At 35.7% G+C, this 6,000-nt stretch overlaps 1 protein-coding gene across 1 annotated transcript in view; it reads left to right on the top strand.

Moving 5' to 3' along the window:
- The first annotated feature begins 795 nt into the window (after nucleotides 1–795).
- Nucleotides 796–6,000, top strand: part of EYA4 (EYA transcriptional coactivator and phosphatase 4) — a 294,585-nt gene continuing 289,380 nt past the window's right edge. The window contains exon 1 of the mRNA XM_036871466.1: nucleotides 796–1,015. The gene's annotated coding sequence lies outside the window, so the exon portion shown is untranslated. The remainder of the gene's footprint in view (nucleotides 1,016–6,000) is intronic.

Raw genomic sequence — 6,000 nt, 5'->3', positions numbered from 1 at the left:
GTTTTCCCAAACCATGTCCCAAAGATACTCCAACTACAGACTGATATTAGAGATTAGATAGTACTTACCTTTTTCCACAGTCAATTCTATTCAAATATTCCAAAATCCTTCCGAAATTGCTTTACAATGTAAGTTAAAGATATTCTTTTGACCATGGTATACTTAAATCAACATTTTTAAAAGTCCTATTATAGTTAGTTGGCAAGCAACACAACAATCAAATAAAGGTAGATAGAGGACCTCACTTCTTATTCCACCCAGGCAACAGTAGCTTGCAACACCAGACTCTGATTATCCTTATACTTTGTTTGCCAGACCCTCGTGAAAGTGTCTTATTGTTTTACACCATCAGCACAGCCCCTAGCAAAGTTCTTTACAAACTTTTAAAGACTGCTAAGCTGACAGGCGTTTACTCACCCCATCTCTGTAAGAATGCTAGGGTATGACTGACAAGAAAAACTACCTGTCTGTGTCTCTCTTTCTCTTTCTCACTTGCTCTGATTTTCTCATTTTCTCTGTTTCTTTAACAAAGCAGATGCCCTCTAAACTTGATCCCATATGGTCCTGTTTGAGGAAAGAAGGGGAAAAAAATTAAAATCAAGTCCCACTAATTAGAGGAAAATTGTATGTAAATAATTGAAAGGCCTTTTCATTCTTATGGTTGACATTTCTACCAAGGCCTTAATTGACTGTTGGGTCTAAAGGGTTATGTGCTTTTTTTAAGTGACATGTGCTCCTGGCCAAGTACTGGCTGGGACACACTGTGAGTAGTTTTAGATCACCAGCAGCTCTTGCTATTTTAGTCTGTGTCACTGCTTGAAGTTGTAATTAATTTGAATGATCCTAAAAATGATAATTATGACAGTTCTGATATTTGATAAGAATAACTTACATTCAGTCTTACTAAGAAAGTCATGGAGCATTTAGCAGAAGGGCAAAAATATTTATACAGTGCCAACGAATATCTCACAGAGAAGCAGACAGCAGAAGCCGCCACAGGGCTTAACTTGTCCTTGTAAGTAATTTGTGAAATATTACGTGCTTGCTAATTAACTGTGTTCTGCACCTTAATTATATCTTCGATCAGTAATAATGTATGTTGCGTTTGTTTTTGTTTTTAATCTAAACATTTTTAGCCAATGACAATTTTAGCTCATTCTTGTACAAATAATATTTATAAATGGCATATATCATTCGAATGATATTTGCACCCATAGAGCACAGTATTTCATTATTTTCCTCTACTAAATCAACATGATTTAAAAAAACAAAACAACCTAGTACTATTGTTATATTTCTCTTTCTCTTTTGCTCCTGATTTCTTTTCTTCTTTTAATTCAGTTTTTCTTGTAACAGCTAAATTTCTTGACAGGTGTTCTCATTCTTCAAACCATAAAAAGAAAAAAAATGTATAAAGAAAAGGGTTAAGAAATTAATAGTGAATGTCTAAGATGTTGAAGTATGATCTTTTTCTGATTTATTGGGTCACTCAAATTACAAACATTGAAAAGTAGTATTTTGTATGTGTAAACAATGATCTTCAGTGCACTGATACATTTTTATAAGGTATCTGAAAATTACTCAAGAGTTGTATTTTTAGTATGTGTCCCTATTTAGTCAATAACAGGTTTTACAATAAATTATGTTTTAGGAAAACACTTAGGTAGCTTCTTAGAGTTATAGGTGCATGATTAAAGGAAATGCAATGTAATTTAGAGCCAGAAGTTCTGTATTTAAATATTAACTGTAGTCTGTTCAGCAGTTTGATTTTTGATCAATTATTTTCTTTGAACTTCATGTTATCTATAAAATGAGGATAATTAATAATAATAATCTACTCTACAGAGTTGTAATGAGGACCAAATAAGCACAAGAATACTAAAGTGTACATTCATAGTTTGTATAAACAATTCGTCAATAATTAGTATTCTAGTCTATAAAAAATTGCTTCTTGCTTAATAGTGTTTAGGGGGAAATGACTAAATAAGTAAAGAGGGGAAAAAGTCTAAACTACTTCCTTTTTGTATCCTTACTGGTTTTTCATTGCTATTTTTTTCATATTTATTTTAGAAAAGTTGATAAGCAGGAATACTACTTTACTATGCCTTTCACAAGTAAGCAGCGGTTGTGAGGAAGTAATGAGTTCTGAATTTAAAGGACTGTGTCCTGTTTCCACCTGTTGCTAGCTTGGTACAGTCAGAGGTCCTTGTGCTGCCTCCTCATTCTGGTGGTCCATCTATAAAATGGGAGCAGTGAGTGTGGAAAATCTAATCACCCACCTATACTGCTCCTGGCGCTCCTGAACCACAGATGGGCAGCTCATCTAAGCAGCCAGGAGGATGCAGGTGTGCCGGGGAGCGCCCCACTCACCTCCCCGATCAGAGTCCCAAAGGAGCTGCGGCCCCCAGTGGCAGGTCAAGTGCCACGTCTCACGCTGGGCGCTGGACACGCTGAGAGCTGACCCCCGCGCGCCCGGTGGTTCAGGTTCACTTTCTCAGGGCTGCGGGATTGGGAGAAGAGGAAAGCTACTCCCTGGCAGCCCTCCTCTCAGGCATGGGATAGCCACTCTCCTAGAAACATTTCAAGGCGTAAGGGTACCAGTACCTGTTCTTTACACCGCGCAGGATGTCGTGAGGCTGACATGGTCCTTGGTATCGTGTGTGTGCATGTGCTGCTCCTCCTTGGAGAGAAGTAGTTATAATATAAGCTTTTTTTTTTTTTTTTAATTGTTATTGTTGCTTTCTTCTTCCTCTGGGAGAAATTGTTTACTTGCCTCTTGTTCCATGAATTTTTTTTTTTCCTGGTAATATGAGCAGATTTGTGCTTCTAGGAAGAAAGAGAGAGGGAGAGAAAGAGAGAGAAAGGAAGGGAGGGGGAGGAAGAGAGGAAGGAAGGAAGAAAGGAAGAAAAGGAAAGATAGAAAAGGAAAGGAAAGAAAAGAAAAAAAAAAGAGTTGCACCAGTATAATATGTACATCATAGGCTCTAAATGAGAAGAAAATTTTGCATTAGTTCTATGGACTTGTATTAAGCATACTTTAGAATCTGATGTTTCTTTCTCCAAAGTGAATTTCTCTGTAGTATTAACTTCAAGTGTTAAAAAAAACTGCACACACTCGAAAGTAATATTTTTATTTAGATGAAGGCATCATCTTTTGTTTCTCCTTTAGAAAGCTAATAAAACCCTCTTAATTAAAATTTGATATATTTTAGTGGTAAAAATATTCTAAGTTGTACCTTTGAATTAATACTTCTTCAAAATACTCTTCATAATATAAGCAGCCCATAGGTTATATGGAAAAAAAGAGAAGCTAAAATGCTATGGATTTAGGATTTTTAGCTGACATTTTACTTCTTACTCCCCCAACCCTGTTACTTTGTTTTACAAATACTTAATTTAGATTTGTAATATGAGTTAGTGTGGGTTGCCTAGATTTTAACTAGATATTAGTTATGTTGTATTTTTTATGGTATGTCCCATAAATGAATGTCTTGAATATTCTTAAGTAAACATGTTTTTAAAACATCCTATTATTAAAAATATATCAGCTAAATTTTTCAGCAATTTCCTTTTTTAAGAGTGCAGTCCATGCTTCTAAATTCAATTTTACTTTCTATCTACGTTCCATTTGTATTTCCTTCAAATCACATTGCCTTGCATGCTTTCTCTCAAGCTTACCTACAATAAAGCCTTCTGTTGTCTAAGGGTCATTCCTACATGAATCATGCTCTGTCAAAATTTTGAGGTTTATAAATGTTCAGCTAATTGAGCAGTCTGACCAGCTGAATACTTGTAAGTCCTTTATAATATCTTTCAACACTTCAAAACTTTGGCCCACTTAAAACTCCAGAATCCCAGAGCAAATGGGACAAGTCATTCACATGGATTCTTGCTGATAAAACTAAGAACATGCTTATGCATTTCTCAGAATTTGTAATAAAGTAAATGTAGTTCTACTCTTAAATGTTTATTTTTGAACTGTGTCTATGTTATGCCATAGCAAGGGGTTGGAAAGTGAAAAACTTATCCAATCAGCCAACTATTTTGACTTCTTCATATTAAACACTAACTTGACTTTTTTTTCCTCACTAATTGGATGTTTTGGCATCGTGAATGCTTATAGTTTCTAAGAAAGAAGTGAGTCTCTCTCTCTCCCTCCTCCAATTATTTTTTTCTCACAGTGATGTGATACTGAAAATGAATGCACAAATAAGTAATTATAACTTACATGCCAGCTCCAGCCCACCCCTGTTGTCTTGCTAAGATTTCTGTGCATTCCTGGGGGACATATATTTTCATGGTCTCTTCTGGCCTCAAGTTCCAGATTTCACAGGATTCTGAGTCTCACTCCATATCAGTTCCATCCTTTCTGCTCTGCATCAATTCAAACATGGAACTCAGCCCTTTTCCTTCATTCCTTCAAAAAAAAAAAAATGCAAGTCTGCTCACAAAAAGTTATCTTTCAGTGTAGCTGACTTTACTGAAAGCTTGGCGAGACTAAGGCAGTTAACACACACAATTTTTCATATTGGTGATTTCTCTACTTAAAACTATGTTGACCCAAGTCATATATCACATGGACTGGACACCCTCTTCTCCTTTGTAGGATAATTCCTCTTCTCTCTAACCAACCTCCAACTCAGCTCTGAGTTTCCAGGACACATGTAAAGACTCACTATGTCTTCTTCTAAACATCTACTCTAGGTATTACCCTTTCTCTATCCTTCACCAATCTCTACAAGGGGAAGTGAGGAGTACAGAAAAGTTTTACTCCACCCTTAAGAAATATTCATGCCCCCAACACACACACACACACAGACACACACACAGACACACACTCACAACACAAGTGCATGCCACTCACCCCACACTCACACCCTGTAGAAAACAGAAGTATCTAGAGTCAGTTTGGATTTTAAGCAAAAATTCCCCTTGAATACATTTATATCAATGTTTAAAAGCTCTTACTTGTTATAGATGTATAATATTTCAGTGGAAACTCTTAACTTGTTCTCCAAGCTGGCCCTTGCCTGTCCCATATCTAGACACACTGACCTTCTTTCTGTTGCTTGAAGGGCAAGCTCATTCCTTCTGTATGACTTTTGCATCTTCCTATCTCTGTGCCTCTCAGCATAACTGATTTGTTCTCATGATGCATGCTTTAGACCAGGTTTCTCCCTTTTGTAAGCGACCGTCCAATCTACAGCAACATCTTTGCAACCCACAGTAACATCACCCAATATTCTCTATAAAAATCACCGTTTTATTTCTTTAAAAGAAATTATCACACTCTGAGATTATCTTCATTTTTTTATTTAAACATTCTCAATTGTCTATCCTTGAGGAGAGGGTCCTCTTTTGTATTGTTTACTGCTGTACTTCATGACCAGGAAATGTGGGTGATACTCAGTAAGTACTTAATATATTTCTAAAAATAAATAATTGTGTCTATTGTTAAAAATGAAAAAATTGAATTTGCTTAATAACTTTAAAAAGTATAACTTATCTAATATATTTTATAGGACACATCACATTATCTGTCCCATGATAGTTAACATGAATTGAGTAATAATTATAATTATTACTGTAACCAGGACTTCCTGAGGTTAACCTGATGGTAAAGACCACCATTTACTATGCTCATATTTAGAATTCAATGTTCAGAAGAAATAGTATTAGCCTGGGAATTAAAATAGCCTCATTAAAGATTAGCATCATGGAATTCTAACCCAATCCTCTCATTTAACATTTGTGGCAACTGAGACACAGAAAAACTATCTTGCCCAATATTAATGGCATTAAGTCTGGCATTCAGGTTTCTTGAGTCTCAAATGACTAATTTTCCCTGTAAACCATGTCCCCAGTCCTAATCTAAGAGTAATCAGTTACTTCATGTTTTCATTTATAGAATAAGCAGGTGAAATTAGATGATCTCTCACCATTTGCAGTTCAATTACTCTCTTTCTTTTTTCCCCTCTGTTCATCAGTTATTCTGCAACT

This window comes from Balaenoptera musculus, chromosome 12 (genome assembly GCF_009873245.2).
Source record: "Balaenoptera musculus isolate JJ_BM4_2016_0621 chromosome 12, mBalMus1.pri.v3, whole genome shotgun sequence".
Lineage (NCBI taxonomy): Eukaryota > Metazoa > Chordata > Mammalia > Artiodactyla > Balaenopteridae > Balaenoptera > Balaenoptera musculus.
Note: the sequence above shows the minus strand (reverse complement) of the source record. Positions and strands in the feature narration are given on the sequence as shown.